The following is a 16,965-nucleotide window of genomic DNA, read 5'->3' as shown; positions in this document are numbered from 1 at the left end:
TTTTTGGCAAATTCCAGTGGGGAGCTCAAATTACCGGGGCGACAGAGAGAGAGAGAGAGAGAGAGAGAGAGAGAGAGAGAGAGAGAGAGAGAGAGAGAGAGAGAGACATTTGAGATAGGCAGAGGCAACATGATTTAACAGTTTGATAAAAGAAGGAAATTAAATAATGAGAAATAATAATAATAATAATAATAATAATAATAATAATAATAATAATAATAATAATTAGAAAATGTGGTACATGAATTCACAATATAGACCTGCAAATATATGCATAAAAGAGAATATATTAATACATAAATGTCATTTTGGTGACATTTAGAAAGACAAGCAAAAGATACATTTTGAATGAACCAGTTGTTTTCCCAATAAAAATATCTCTTTAAACAGTTTGCACTTTCCTCAAGGTGCCACAGCCTCCACCCTCCCTAAAATATTTTAGCCCCAGCAGAACAGTGGGGCATTGTAGACTGAATATGCTTTGAATGCATCTGCATGAGAAAGAGCCAGGGACCACAAACAAAACCAAACAATAAAACAAAAATTACCAAAACTATTCCTCACATTGTGGACACATACTACCTCTGCCTGACCCGAGCACAAAATAACGTGTACTCGTTTCAAATGTCAGAAGACTGGAGTCTCCGGTGCCTAGAGCAACAGAAGCAAGAACGAGGTTGTGTTTGTGATGTACTGCATTGCACGGCATTGTACTGTACTGTGCAGGACTTCATCAATCCACAAACACACAAACAACAAAAGGCCTGCTATTCAGGAAGAATAAAAAACTGGGCCAGCAATCAAAGCGCCATCAATCATTTAGTCACGTCCGATTACTGAATCAAGCGGACTGTAGAACACTGCGTTCAACATCATCGTTTTATAGCAATGTTACGCGCTATAAAAGACAAGATTTGTTGCATTGCCTGTCAGGTATCAAATGTGGCTTATAAAGGACTTAAAACAGATCTGTGGATAAGGAAAAAAAAGTAACTACAAAAAAAAAAAAAAAAACTAGCTTACAAAACATCTACTATCAAATAAAACATTCAATCCGATCTACCTAGCAACAAAATGACAACCTCTTTAAAAACCGTACCTTTAAATGTAAACCTGGGAATGATGGAGGCCTAACTCATTTAACAGTGAATTAACAAAATAACAGTTAACAAATGTGCCTTCTAAAAGAAGCCGTGACGGAATTAGAAAGAGCAGCAGCCTTGGATTCTTGCTAATCCTCAGTTTTGATCATCAGCTTTCTTCACCGTGGTATAATCAATTATCTTCATTCATTACCATGGCTGGTCCCTATAAATATCTTGCAGGTGTTTTTGCACATCACCCAAACATGGTGCAAAAAAAAAAATGCTCTGTGCACAGCGAGGCTCCTGTATCTATACCAGGCAATTGCAATAATTTGCACTTAGAAAAAATATATATATAAAATTAAGAATTACAGATTCAGTAGCAGCAGATATATTGCATTAAAGGTAGTGAAAGAATACAGTGGTTTCATTCACATACCCAGAACAGTATTTCAATCAGGAACTGTTGCAGCCCCTAGCTGCTCTTTGAACTCAATTTAATGTCAGCCATGATGCTTCCTGTCCCCCTAACAGCAGATGGCAACGCCTGACCTCAATACTCTGAATCCACATCACTGGAGGGCAATGAGAGCTGGCAGACCGTGCACAAAGCCCAAAGCATGCCTTACAAGCTACTGATACAGCTCCGTGCCATGTGGGAGTTTCAAATAATCTTGTTGATGAGAACACAACAGGAAGGAGAAGACAAAGAGGCCAATTATACAGCAGCGTACCACAAGAAACAAACACTCGTCAACAGTGAGCGTGTCGAGGTGCAGGATAGAGCCAGCTCTGCACAGTGTAGGAAACAGAACTACGCTCAGCACAGCGGAGCTCTACACCGCTCTGACACTCCCATAGAAACCCCTTCAGCACTTCCAGCGTACAACAGCAGCTGCTTCTCTTCATGGACACTTGCATTCCAGGCCCCAGAGAAATATACTTTTAGGTAAAGTCCAGTTGCCAAAACAGATCCTACTAGTAACAGCTCACCCTCCTGGTAAATGGCTATTTGTTTTCAGCCACAAGCACAGGGATATACAGCATTACCGTATATTCAACCAAAGCTAAACTCTGAAGCTCTGAGGCTGGATTAGCAGTGCATACAGGAACTTGCTGAATGGTAGGTCTGCAGGGTGACACTCGGCTGGTTAAACAAGCTTCATGCTTTACAGGCAGTACCAAGGACCTGTTTCTGCAGTATCTGAATTAGAGCCAGAACGAATTACATCTCTGCACACTCAGCATTAAGAAAAAAGAAACAGACTGGCGAGCAAGGATTTAAAAAGCATTCACAGGCAATTACAGGTCACTGTCTTTGACGTTTCAAGATGCAAGGGTTTTGACCCCTACCCCCCTTTCACTGTCTGTACTCTGAAGGATGTTGAACAGGACTGATTCTGGTTTTCTGAACTGCTTACACAGTTCCCTCTCCTGCTATAATTAGCTCTGTTTCAAGGATCCAGATTAATTGCACACATCCACTCAGTGGAATGGCAGGCTGGTGGCAGAGACCTCACTGTGCTGCCTGTGTGGCTCTGGACTGCAGGACAGTTCAGTTGATAATACCCTGCGGTGTTTAATTCCCTGTTATGCCAGGTCTACAGTGATCTGTGAAAGTCCTTTATTCTCTGGTATAAGGGCCTTTCACTAATTCACCGACTTCAATATTTCCCCGATTTCCTGCTGTGAAAGTCAACATAGCGAAACAAACAGGGAGAGCACGGCATTCTCAAGTGGAGGGAAACACACCCCACTTGCAAGGTTTTTCCAACGATCTCTCAACTATAAAATTGGTTGTGTGTTTAAAACAGGTCCCAGACACACAAGGTATATGCATTTACAGACCATTCTAAATACCACAGTGTCCAGAATATTCAAATTGCACGAACGTGTACTGGGATGTGTGTGTCATCCCATATATACATATATACACACACACGCACGCACGCACACGCACGCACACACTGATACACACACACGTACAGTTAGCAGTTAGCAGTACAGAACCGTTTCTGCTAGTCTGTGCCAACATTCAGCGATTACACTGCCACTGCCTGAGATTCATGGGACCCAGCAGGCATTATGAAATTAGGCGTGCCTGAGGATTTCAAACCAAATTAAAAAGCACAAAATAGAAAGGACACGCTGGCACGCTAGCTTTATATAATAAATGTAAGCTCACTGAGAGAGTGGCTATATATCTCTTCCCCCCCCACCCACCCAGTCAGTCCCTTGGAGTGAAATTTCAGGAGTTCGTTCAACCTAATGAAGCGGACGAGATAAAGTAATTACTAGGTCTTCTGACATCATTGGTTCCTGCAGGGAGAACTCTCCTGGTAGTTACTCATTTCCTTACTAAGCTTCCCCACTCTTGCTGTTGTGCAGCTTCAGATAGTGCTCTTATTAAAAAAATAAAAAAAAATCCTTTCTGCATTAAAGACCCATCAGCTGCCCTTTAAAAAAATTACAAATCAGCCAGCAAGTCACAGGAGCGGCCGAGGGAATCTGAGTGGAGCAGGAAAGGGAGGGAAGGCTCGGTGAGAAGGAGAATTAATCACAGAGAATAGAAAGGAGAAGGCAATCAGGTAGCAAAGTGCATTCCCCTCACAGTCTGGACGGGTTCAAGCATGCAGTTAGGATGCTTCCTCAATCATGCAGTTAGGATGCTTCCTCAATCATGCAGTTAGCAGCATGTGGTGTGAACGTGTTTGTTGACTCTCAAACACGGGTAATTCATCTTCCATGTTTCTAAAACATGGGCAATGTGTATTCCTAATCGTAAAGTGATGTGTTGATGGCATCTCTTCTTTTACATTTTTGTAAAATAACCATTTAAAAAAGTACAATACGTCCCATCAGAATTTATTAGCATCTTTTTTCCAGCATTGTATAGAAAGTCTGATGGGGAGGCATATCGTGACGGCACACCAGCAATTTAATTAGGGAGTGTGGCAGACGAAGCTGGGCTAAGTGCATCCTATTAAACGCAAATGTATTTTGAAAGTCTGTGTCATGAGGGCTGAAAGGGATCAGCCAGCACGGCAGAGGGAGTAGGATGAAGCAGGGAGAGATTAACAGCAAAGCAAAAGGAAAAAGGAAAGTATTCCTCGTGGTGGTCGAGGGTTATGCACAGAGAGTCTGCTCCTCACCACACGGTACACAAGTTATCTGCACAACACAGGCTCAGGTAGCTAGCAACTTGCTTCCTCTACTTCCCTTTAAAGCTTCGTGGGATCCGTGCCAGAATTTCAAGGCAAACACAGATTCCGACGTGCCAAACACCACATCAGACATTGTGGTGAAAATAATACAGGGATTAACGCAGCAGTTTGCTCCATGAATACTGGACCCAACTAATCAAAGAAAAACCAGGATCCGTTTCACATACAGTATGCAGAACAATACACTGCAATAGCCAGCCAACATTAGTCAGTATTTTAAACATACAAATCTATAAGGTTCAGTCTACTCTGGACAGTAAGAGATGTTAACAGTTTTGTTTGCAAACATGTGTATTGCACAGAGATAAAATGCGCTGCACCGTGCTTCACCGATCCTTCATCTTTAAGATATGTCGCAGCTTTTCTTTTAACCCTGGGCTGACCTTGCATGCAGTCAGCTCACAGGGAGCGTAATAAATGGCAGAGCCAGAGAAGACAAGTGTAAATTAGAAATGAATAAATGCCTGGAAAAGAAAAACCTGTCACTGAACACCCTGCGTCGAGCGCAAACCGTCACTATCAGCGAGACGTTTTAATGTGTTTTAAACAGCGTTGTCAATGCAGGGGGTAAAACTGTGCATACGCCACGCCAAGTGTGAACCACCCCAGCCTCAAGAGCTCTATACAGTGCAGGGGTAAAACTGTACCACAGCATGTCATGCTATTATCAAGTTTCATCAGACCTGTGCTTCTGCGCTGTCATAGCCTATCACTTTATTTGCTACTCTTTTTCCCCGCTGCTTGGCAGTCATACCCCCCAGCTCATTCGTTCTGGAACTAACAGCACATTCTGGAACTGGAATAGTCATCCTTCCCGGCAGAATAATTCACCTGAATCCTTCCGCTGCATTTAATCCCCCCCCCCCCCCAAACAGAAAGGAAACCAATCTTCAGCAGCCACAAAGCTCTTACAAAATGGCTGCTGGAGAGTGAGTGAGTATTACTTGTGGCAGCAGGGACAGGATTGATATAAATCTAGTTGGGAGTTTACTGCACAGTACAGGTCTGCTTGTAAGGGCAATACATACACAACCTCTTAACATTCACACTGCAAAACTGAAAGAAAAAAAAAAACAGTTTGTTGAGGAAGATCCCATTATCAATCCCCATCGCTAATACACAAGTCCCTGAAATGACTGATATATTCAATGTGCCTGAAGAATCATGCAGAAAAGGGAAACCTCATGCTGGTTTCAATGTGTTTATGCAGCAAGATCACAGCTGGTCGTACAAGAGGCTCTGCCAATAGCTGTTCTTATATGATAATCCTGGGGAAACTGAACAAAAATAAGCTTATTTACCAGCACACTCACTTCCCCTCAAGACAGAATTACTGAGCGTTTGCGGTTCAATAACCATACGCTGTCTTCGATAGTAAACAGTATGTGACCTCAGGGAACTGCTTCTGCTCAGAGTGTGAGCCTTACCCTGTGGCATTACGAGCTGCCGAGGCACACACAAGAACAGCAAGCACACACATTCTAGAGCTGGCTCGGAACCTGGAGCCAGGCTGCGTAGGTGGAGATGCTTGGAGCCACCGAGTATCAAAGAGGAATGCATCTCTCTGCAACAGTTTGCATCCATCTTGGCAGTACACACTTTAATAAGATGATTGCATTATTCAGCAGTGTGTCAGGAGGGGTCACAGATCTATGAGCCCCAGGCAGTCTGAAAGAGCAGATGTGTTTTGAAGGGAAAAATATACATTTAAAAAATAATAATACCCTATGCCCCAGTGGAAGGCATTTTAAGATGGGAAAGATAATCTGCATCATTAAAATTCAATCCAAGATCTTTTAAGATTTAGCATGCTTCCTTGACTTCCAAAAGGACCAGGACACAATTTTCTCGTTGACCAGGCAATTCAAACACTAACAGATAGCTGCACGGAGAACTTCACACGTTAAAACGAAATGCTGCAGAACACAGAAAACAGGGCTTGCAAAATACTGGGTCATCCAGCCGCTATTATAGACATTCTGTAAAAGATTTCATATCATTTTAATGATAATAATAATAATAATAATAATAATAATAATAATAATAATAATAATAATAATAATCATCAGTTGATACCCCACAAATATCTGATGTTTTGTTATTTCATTCTAATTTCTGAACCGCAAGGGTTACTGGAATTGAAACAAAGGTCAGAGTTCCCCTCTTTGCACTGTGGGGCCAGGCTACTGTGTCAATGTTAATTGCAGAGCTGTCTCCCTGTGGTCAGGTGTGCAGCAGGCTCTAGTAATGTACTGTTTATTAAATGCCCCCTGTGTGCATGACCTTGCCCCCCCCCCCCCCCCCCCCGCCTGCGTGCTCAGCATGCTGAAATGAATCCTCCCCTCTGGACCGGTGTGAGCAGCACAGGCAGATACTGTGGGGCAGCCTGGACCCCTCTCACAGTCCACAGTGAGCGGGTTTGTATTACTCTTTCACTTACAGCTGTAAAGCAACGTTTATTACATTAAACCTTTTGTCATGCTTTCATTCTTATTTTAGATTTAATATTTTACATTGATGTTCACAAGCGGGATTCAATTTACATTGATCTGTAATGCACTTTAATTTATTTTTACAATAAGACAGTAAGTTCTTTTTGGACCCTCTATAGAAGGCTACACTATACAGTTTTGCTTTTCTGCAAAATGGAAATTCTTATTGTCTTAATAAATGCTGTCAAAATGTCCCTAAAACAAGCAGTAATAAATGTGACTGCACCGTTTTTATTTAACATTTTGCAACGTGGGGTACGTGAAGAGCAAAGCAATACAGAAAACAGAAACAAATGCATCATTTTCGATCCATCCGTCTCTCCAGCAGGCATCAATTAAGTGTGTATATTTCAGAGTAAAGAAGCGATTATATTTCTGTTAGTGATTGGGCCCGAGGCTACACTTTCAGGCATGATGAATGATGTCATGATTAGAAGATTTAGAGTGAATGGAAAGCTTCAGTTTAGTTTTTAATAGGTTCACAAGACAAGACAGCAGCAGGACAGATTCCAGGGTCTGTAGTGAGACGCGCAGTGCGCTGCAGCAGCAGGACAGATTCCAGGGTCTGTAGTGAGACGCGCAGTGCACTGCAGCAGGACAGATTCCAGGGTCTGTAGTGAGACGCGCAGTGCACTGTAGCAACAGGACAGATTCCAGGATCTGTAGTGAGACGCGCAGTGCACTGCAGCAGGACAGATTCCAGGGTCTGTAGTGAGACGCGCAGTGCACTGCAGCAGCAGGACAGATTCCAGGATCTGTAGTGAGACGTGCAGTGCACTGCAGCAGGACAGATTCCAGGGTCTGTAGTGAGACGCACAGTGCACTGCAGCAGCAGGACAGATTCCAGGGTCTGTAGTGAGACGCACAGTGCGCTGCAGCAGCAGGACAGATTCCAGGGTCTGTAGTGAGACGCGCAGTGCACTGCAGCAGCAGGACAGATTCCAGGGTCTGTAGTGAGACGCGCAGTGCACTGCAACAGGACAGATTCCAGGGTCTGTAGTGAGACGCGCAGTGCACTGCAGCAGCAGGACAGATTCCAGGATCTGTAGTGAGACGTGCAGTGCACTGCAGCAGGACAGATTCCAGGGTCTGTAGTGAGACGCACAGTGCACTGCAGCAGCAGGACAGATTCCAGGGTCTGTAGTGAGACGCACAGTGCGCTGCAGCAGCAGGACAGATTCCAGGGTCTGTAGTGAGACGCGCAGTGCGCTGCAGCAGCAGGACAGATTCCAGGGTCTGTAGTGAGACGCGCAGTGCACTGCAACAGGACAGATTCCAGGGTCTGTAGTGAGACGCGCAGTGCACTGCAGCAGCAGGACAGATTCCAGGATCTGTAGTGAGACGTGCAGTGCACTGCAGCAGGACAGATTCCAGGGTCTGTAGTGAGACGCACAGTGCACTGCAGCAGCAGGACAGTATGCTACACTGCATAGCTCTGCAGCAATGAATCAATGTGCTCATTGTACTCCAGCACTGTGGTAAACTCTCACCACTTCCACGCCAAATATCACGCCTGCTTACTACTGTATTAGTCACACAGCCCAGAATGCAGTCCTCAAAAAAAAAAAAAAAAATTAGAAACATTCAAAAATACCCAAAAATTCCAATGAAACGCGATGGCTTCCAAATGCGAGAGGGGTGAGAAGAAGATGAGAAAGCACCAGAGACACTGATGCCATTCACAGCCTCGTACTGTATTGACAGCATCAATAAACAGAAACAGTTACACTATTTACATTTATATTATTGGCCCACAGATTCTGATGCCATTTTCAAATGTTTAAATCAAATCAATCAATCAATCAATCAATCAATCGTCCTATTTCATTCGCCACGGAGACAGGACAGCAGAAGCCGTTCTCCCGTTGTTTTTTTATTTGTGTTTTTGACAGATCAAATATTCTACCAATACCAAAATAAAAAAAATAGCAGCTCTTCTTGACAGCTGATGCCACCAAGCATTCAGTCCCAGCTGCTTGAAAGAGCTTGTGATCCCGCTGGCTGTGAATCGTTAAGCCAGCAGAACCAGGACACTGCAATCCAGACAGAAAGCAGCACAGTGACAAAACGCTGGCACCTCGTCCGACACACGGAATGATCCGACACAACGGCCCTCTTATTCCTTGCCAGTTCTTAAGTAGAAAAGGGAAACAGCTTCCTTTTATTTATTTGCTTATTTATTTGCCAGCAATCTATGAGCCGATCCTGTGTGGTAAGATCAACACCCCCCGTCACTCCCCCGGACAGCCGCAGAGTCCCAACTGAAACCAGCTGCTGAAATTAGCGGTCAGCCGCAGAGGGGAAGATGACCCAGAGAGCACAGGGGTCACGGCTATTGCAGGACAGCTTGTAACAGGAATAGGGGCACCCTGAAAGGGACCTCGTTCTAGAACAGGCTCGCCCCATTCCTTTCACAAGGGACCTCGTTCTAGAACAGGCTCGCCCCATTCCTTTCACAAGGGATCTTGTTCTAGAACAGGCTCGCCCCAATACAGCACAAGGCTGCTACATGTTAATCTTGAGTGAGTGAATGCACCATCGCAAACTAATAGAAAATATTTTGTTTGTTTTTGTATTTTACCGTTTTATTAGTTGGTTTATTTATCTATTTTAAAATACCACAGAATAAAAATGTGAATGATTAAATACCTTTTACTTTACACCACTTTAAATAAAATCACAAGAACAGCAAAACTGTAGACAACGAACGAGTAAAAGAGGGAAGAGAAAGAGACGTGAGCGATCCGTCCTTACAGCCTTTTGATGTGATCTCCTGAAAAGGAAGGGCTCCTTTTGCTACAGTAGGGTTAAAAGCAGGCGGTGGTGTGGGGCTGGTCGCCTCACTGAAGCACCATGCTGGCTTAAAGATTAGGCTCCCGACTGCTTTTTCTGTTAAGAAGCAAAGAGACAGGCAGCCTTGTATTTCAAGCAATAACTGGTTCTCATGGCAACAAGAAACCAGTGCTGAAGACAGGACACACCCAACAAACCAAATCCAGCTTATTTTATTAAAAGCTTCCAAGAACAGAAAACCGACTGACCTCAAATGTGATCAAATTTTGTGTGGCCACATTATAAATTATACATTTCCATAAGAGCCGAGATCAGATATATAATCAAATTCATGTTAGCAAAAAATAGGGAGACTAGGTAGCTTTTTTTATTAACTGTCTGTTGGTTTGACAAGTTCAGCTTTATTCTTAAACGACTCAGACAAATAGCCTTTTTCACTATTAAAATATGAACACCCTCAACATCAGGTACAGAATTACATGGTGGTTTAACTCTTAACCTAGTTAAGTGGCGCAGAGATCTGAAAATGACTTTTTTTTTTTTTTAAATGAAAATTGCCTGATATTCAGATACAACCTTTAAGGACATGTTTCTTGTCTTCCTTTCAACGACTTGCATGTTCTACTGAAAATCGATCATTTTACTGGCGTGCAGCTTTCAACAGGTCATTAGAGAAATAATTGTGAAAGAGGAAGTTTGGTTTATCAGCCGTCCTCTTATTGCACTTTGTTTATTCAGAATTACCAACAGGAATTAGCCCTTTTCCATCATGTCATATCAAAGATGTAAAACTAGAAATCTGGAGTTTTCATACTTGTCCAGAGGTTTGTTGTTTTTCATGATAAGGCAACACTGATTTCAATTAGACTGCTCAAGCTGTCAGTATCCAGTTGCATGTAAACTGTATCATCAAGCCTTCAAGCTGTCAATATCCAGCTGCATGTAAACTGTATCATCAAGCCTTCAAGCTGTCAATATCCAGCTGCATGTAAACTGTATCATCAAGCCTTCAAGCTGTCAATATCCAGCTGCATGTAAACTCTATCATCAAGCCTTCAAGCTGTCAGTATCCAGTTGCATGTAAACTGTATCATCAAGCCTTCAAGCTGTCAATATCCAGCTGCATGTAAACTGTATCATCAAGCCTTCAAGCTGCAGCAGTCTTGGTTTACAGTAAAACTTTTACATTACAAATTCAACAGCAACCTGACTGTGGGTCCTCGTCACTGCACAGTGGCTGGTTAAATCGCTTCAGGTTGTTTGTTTCTGGTGTTTGCAACAGTAACATTGCCTGCTGTATACTTACAGCACTGCAAACACAATAGAAAATAGGATGCAGAGAACAAAGCGTAGGAACGAGCCAGGATCTGACTGGAAACACATTGACTAAAACGAGGAGGTTCAGGGTTCACAGGGGTTACATGTCAGAAATTCTTTCTTCCCTGCGGGACGTTGGGAGGGAGGGCCAGGTCTCAGTACATCAAGGCAAATTACTGCACTTCTGAACAGATTTAGAAAATGACCTCCCTCTTCATTAAAGTCAATGTACATCCTGTTTCATTGGCAAGCACTGCTTCTGCTTGTCCCTTTTCCAGTTTGCATTTCCCAAACCCGTAGCTCAAGCTGCCAATTCTTATTTCCAAACCCACTACACAAAACAGAGGCGAGGACTGCTCGCCAGGGTTTGAACAACACCATTACTTTCATCAGGCCAAATGGGGTTTTCTTTTGTTTAAGAATCCAGGATTATTCTCTGGTTTGCTACCCCATTTGAAATCACCCAGTTTGGACGATGCCTAAATGCTGAAACCCACTTACAGATCCAGGTGACCTCTGATCCTGCGGTCAGGCCAGACCTTGTCTTCTCCCACTGAGCTTGAGCATGCGATGCTACTGAACTACCTGGCTAGTATCTGTACCGCCTCTACGAGCCCCTGACCATTCAGTGAAGCATGAACATGCAATCTTCATCCCTTACACGGGACCAATGGCCAATACAGCACTCTCTGTGCGTCCCTAGTCAGGATCAGCAACTCTGGGATGGAAATAAGACTCCTATTACATAGCAGTTTCACCCACTCCAGGTTTTACTACCTGCTTATTAGACAGTGTGTATAGGCAACAAGCTCAGGTGTGCCTTATTAAACCCATAGTAAAACCAGGAATGGGTCAAACTGCTATGCAATGGGAGTCTTATTTCCATCCCTGGCAGTGAACTGTATCCAAACCATGCTCTGTGTCTTACCCCACTGGAGCAACCGAAAGGGCTCAGCAGTGCAGGCTTTCACCGTGCCACAGTCAAGGTTATTTGTGCTCCGCAGGCCCCAGCACACGAATGGTTAAAGCCTTGAAGCTTCTCACTGTGCTGCCAACTCCCGCTCACAAATAAACAAGCACATTGCTTTTCATCTTGAGCTTCATTACACGCGTCTCGGAAAAATATGGGGTTTAAAACAAATAAGGTATTGTCGTCTTAGGAATTTAAAAATGTATATCATTGTACACAGTCTCAGTACCAGGTCAGTAAAGGTTTGTCAAACCAAACTTAAAAACAGAAACATAAACCACATGCTGTAATTATCACCACAATGAAAACCACGTGCTCTCTGGAGGATCAACACAAAGAATCGACATGAACCTAATCTGCCTCTTTGTTTTTGAATACTGCAGAGGCTGGTAATAGCAGAGTTCTCTCTGGGGTGAAAAGAAAGGGTGCTCAGCATTTAGAATCTGTCGCTGGTCTACCATTAAACTGAGTTATAAAAATCGCACCTGTCTGGCATCTGAAAACCAGCTGCATTTGTTGTATAACATACAGATATGAATGAAAAGGAAGCATCCATGTCCATCTATAATCATTCATCTATAATTCTGCACTTTTGCTGCACCAAACCCAAAGGCAGCAGCCCTTCCAAGGCAGGCGTGGGTCATGCGTGCACGACAATGGAAGAGAGCACAGCACACTGCACTTTGGTCCAGACGACGCCTCTTGGCCTGGCTGCAATTACTTTGAAATGATCTAATTACACCTGCCTTGCATGCTCTCAGCACACACTAAGAGAGATGAATCAATAGTGCTCCAGAACTAATCAACCTTTAACCAGTGGAGACCAATCATGATCAAGAGAGTGCTCCTTGCGGTGCCAGGTTTAACAGCTCCCGACGCTGCTCTCCCTGCACTGGAAATGAACACAACTCTCATCCCAAGGCATTACAGTTCAGGAGATCAACTTCGAAAATAATCTCTGTATCCCAGCAATATCGATATTTAAAAAAACATGTGCCCTGTCTCAATATTAGAGGAACAGCGACAAGGAATGGTGATTTCAGCTGGTCTTCCTACCTCCCCAGGTACGTATCTGCTTGAGGATGCAGGCTACCTGCTGAGCGGACACCAGCACTCTCTCAGCGGCAATCACTGCACATGGCCAACACAGCACCGAACAGAGCGCATTTACTTTCAATGGCAAAACATTAAAGAAATTACGTTCAAAATACCGACAAAACACCAGTAAAGAAGGGAAGCGTCCACTGCAATGTCGTTTTGTGTCACATGCAGTTCTGTGTAACTTTAAAGAGGCTGCACAGTAATTCACTGCTCATGAGTATATATTATATATATATATATATATATATATATATGCAAATATTGTTTCACCTTTTACTATGGGATTCATTATCAAAGCCGTGGTTCAAATACTGCAGCACAGGCAAACGAGAAGCAGACTTGTTATCCAGACGCCTAATGAAACCTGTCCCTCATTCGCTGTGGTTTCATTTCTTGACGCGAAGTGGTTTTTACAGGAAATCTAGCCGGTTGTCAGTCATTGTGAATGGCAGTTCTCAACATTACAAATACGCGACTGTATAATGTGCCAAGCACAATTATTCACCAACATGGACATTGAGATGCAGTCAAGGATTCAGAACAAATTAAAAAAATACACAGGATTTTAATTTCTTAGATGTAGTTTATTATTATTATTATTATTATTATTATTATTATTATTATTATTATTATGCTGCTTTCTATTTATAATTACAATCCCCAACTGCCTCATCTCACAACTGTCCAATAGTTTAAATATTTGCAGCGAACGTCTTTATATAGCAGTAACTTTAAAGTTGCAAAAATATTTTTTACCAGCAACAGTCTAATAATGAGGGTAACCTCCAGGTGGGGTCCTGATCAAAATGAACGCTGGTTTGCATTTTGGAAGTTATTTTCTTCTGGTTCAGGGAAATGTAGTGGATCCAAATATGGCACACAATTCCATCACACGCGTGTTATCAAACCCACTGCACACAGGCCGCCTGTTAAACACTGGGATTCACTGATTTAGAATCATGTTAAACACTGGGATTCGATTTAGAATCATGTTAAACACTGGGATTCGATTTAGAATCATGTCAAACACTGGGATTCGATTTAAAATCATGTTAAACACTGGGATCTGATTTAGAATCATTATTTATTACTTAGCTGACGCCCTTATCCAGGGCGACTTACAATTGTTACAAGATATCACATTATTTTTTACATACAATTACCCGTTTATACAGTTGGGTTTTTACTGGAGCAATCTAGGTAAAGTACCTTGCTCAAGGGTACAGCAGCAGTATCCCCACCGAGGATTGAACCCACGACCTTCCGGTCAAGAGTCCAGAGCCCTAACCACTACTCCACACTGCTACCCTTAAACACTGGGATTCACTGATTTAGAATCATGTTAAACACTCGGATTCACTGACTTAGAATCTGTCTTTAACCCAAAAGGGTTCTTCTTAACATAACCTTGAGTGAAGAGAAAACTGACAGTTTGGATACCCAGGTGATCGCTGCTTGGTGCAGCTCATCGTGATTAAGAAGTCTGAACAGGGAGTCCTAGCACAATACATACCGGCTTGCTCTCTTTAAAAGGGGCTGTATGAGAGCTAGTTCACACCGCAGAAAAAGAAACGGAATGGACAGAATGAGTTCAATTAGAAACATGCTGTGAATGTGTTGCACTCACCGCCACTTCTTTTCATCTTCTGTCTGTTTTGTTGAGCTCCTGCCGCAATTAATTCAATCCATATATTTACAACTAACTGCACTTACATACAATAAAAAACAGAGTCTCTGGAAGGGAGGAAGGCAATTCACCCAGTGCCCTTAGCTTCTTCTCTACATCAAACAATGTTTGGGTTTACACATTGCGCCAAGTTCATCGTTAACGCACCACACATACAGTACCATCAGCTCTAGAACACAATCAAGACGAACCTGCAAACTCAGAGGCGACACTGTGTCCCCAGGCCAATATAACGGGTTGCAACAAAATAACACCGCATGTTGCAAGCAGCCCTTTCTATACCGGGACACAGTGCAGCGGTGCGGCCAAGCTCTGTCCGAATACAATCGCGACACAGACGCACGACGGTATTTGCATTGCCTGCTGCTAAACCCAACATGCATAATCTACATTTCAGTGGGGATAGTAACGGATTAGTATTCAAGGCTCGTGTTTAATGATACATTGTGTGTCACGCCATCCCAGTCCTTTAATAATCCGCCTTGAGACCATGTACTGTTTACACAAAGGAAGCCAGACAGTTCGCCACACCGGCTGCGTGCTATACTTTCCAGTCATTTCCAGAGATTGAATGTCCTGCTTTTTAACCGCTGTAGAAACACGTGTGTTAATTTACAACGAGGCAGTGTTTCTGTTGTACGATTACAGTGAGGTAACCCTTTCATTGCCAGTCAGACTGACATCACATGCCGTGCGTCCGGCTCAATGACAGATCATGCATCTCCATGACAACATCGGAAGCATAGCCACACGACCCATTGTTCACAATATAGATTGCATATGGAAATATATAGAATTCATACCTTTGTGTTCTGCGTTTGGAGGCGTTTCTTGCCAGGATGCAGAAGGCGGGTTATAAAACGCTTGTGAATCAGGCTGCAAACAGACCGATAGCTGCAGCCTTTTGTTAAGTTTGCATAAACACTTTCTCTGGTTCGACCCCCTCCTCTGTACCGTGCAAACGCAAGGCTGGTTACCTCGGCGCTGTAGTGTTCTGTTTGTTTTATACGCTGTCAGAAACGGTGATCTTCTTTACATTAGTCACTCAGTCCCAACAAACGCTGTCATCTTCAGATGCATCAGCCGTTGAATGCATTTATTTAATCAACTTCCAAGCAAGGAGAAGAAAAAACAAATCTGACTTGACTTCTTGCAATGAAGTTAATTACCTACAGCACCGCTGGAAATATCTATAACTGTATCTCACGCTCTCTCGCTCTCTCTCTCTCAGTAAATTGGTTTTTAATTCAGTGTAATTCTATGTAATTCTACGCTTGCAGCTATTTTCTTAAAACAATGCATTAGAAATGCACCAAAATGCTCTGAAAAAAAAAATCTTCTCTGCCGTTCCTCTCTTCTTTGTGGATTTGAATGTATTATATAGTTGAAGGACCATGCCTCCTCCTTCATGAAAACAAAGTCCTCCCGAGGCTAGCTGCCCTGATGAGACTTGAGACGCGCTAATAAAAGCGAGACGGCAAAACAAGAGGAATGCTGGACACCGGGGTTATTGTTTTTTATTTTTTTTATTTTTTTTAAGGAACAGCGACTACCTCCCTCCCCCTTTCTGCTGTCAGCAGAAAAATAAATCTGACTCTAACTATATAACAAAAAAAACACACACACAGAAAACCCTCCTTTCCTCCCATTGGTCTACTGCGAACTATATACCCTAGCAACCAAATGTTATTGGTTGTCTGGAAGATAGTTTTTTCCCCATTGGGTCTTTTTGCAGTCAATGTATTTGTTTAATTGCGCATAGTGTTTTTCATTGGGTGCATCACATGCCATTGTGGATCAGGGTTGTGGCGTCATTCATTCGGGTCGCACCTGCTGCAGAAATGGATACAAAGTTAAATATATATTTATTATTATTATTATTATTTGCACACCCTGTGCTTATCATGTTTGATAAATATTTCTGCTATAGTATTCCTTGATAATTATTTCTGCTATAGCAAGGCCATTCCAGATTTTTAATTTTTTAATTGAGCGTGATGTACTAACTGTGGAATTGTCTATAACGGAATTATTATTTGCTGAAGAAAACGTCAATCACAGGCTGGTTTTATAATTGGTCAAATTAACCTTAATCTCCGCCTTCTGCGTCAGATTATTAAAACACAGGATTTTAATTTCTTAGATGTAGTTTGTATTATTATTATTATTATTATTATGATTGTGTAATTATTTAGCAGACGCTTTTATCAAAGGGATTTACACTGCCCCCCAGTAATCCATAGTAAATGAGTGATGTTATTATAGTTATTTATCCTTATACTGTACAGAGACTGCG

The 16,965-nt window shown here is 42.6% G+C and overlaps 1 protein-coding gene across 13 annotated transcripts in view; it reads right to left on the bottom strand.

Moving 5' to 3' along the window:
• The window catches only part of LOC117426863 (splicing regulator ARVCF-like), a 110,052-nt gene extending 93,800 nt beyond the window's left edge, over positions 1-16,252 (bottom strand). For 6 of the 13 annotated variants that reach the window (XM_059032746.1, XM_059032755.1, XM_059032743.1 and 3 more), the window contains exon 1: positions 15,473-16,251. The gene's annotated coding sequence lies outside the window, so the exon portion shown is untranslated. Of the gene's footprint in view, positions 1-14,609; positions 14,631-15,472 lie in introns of those variants that run through there. The other 7 variants (XM_059032740.1, XM_059032747.1, XM_059032744.1 and 4 more) reach the window with 3 other exon arrangements.
• Between the last annotated feature and the right edge of the window lie 713 nt (positions 16,253-16,965).

Source organism: Acipenser ruthenus, chromosome 11, assembly GCF_902713425.1.
Source record: "Acipenser ruthenus chromosome 11, fAciRut3.2 maternal haplotype, whole genome shotgun sequence".
In the NCBI taxonomy this organism is placed as follows: Eukaryota; Metazoa; Chordata; class Actinopteri; order Acipenseriformes; family Acipenseridae; genus Acipenser; species Acipenser ruthenus.
Note: the sequence above shows the minus strand (reverse complement) of the source record. Positions and strands in the feature narration are given on the sequence as shown.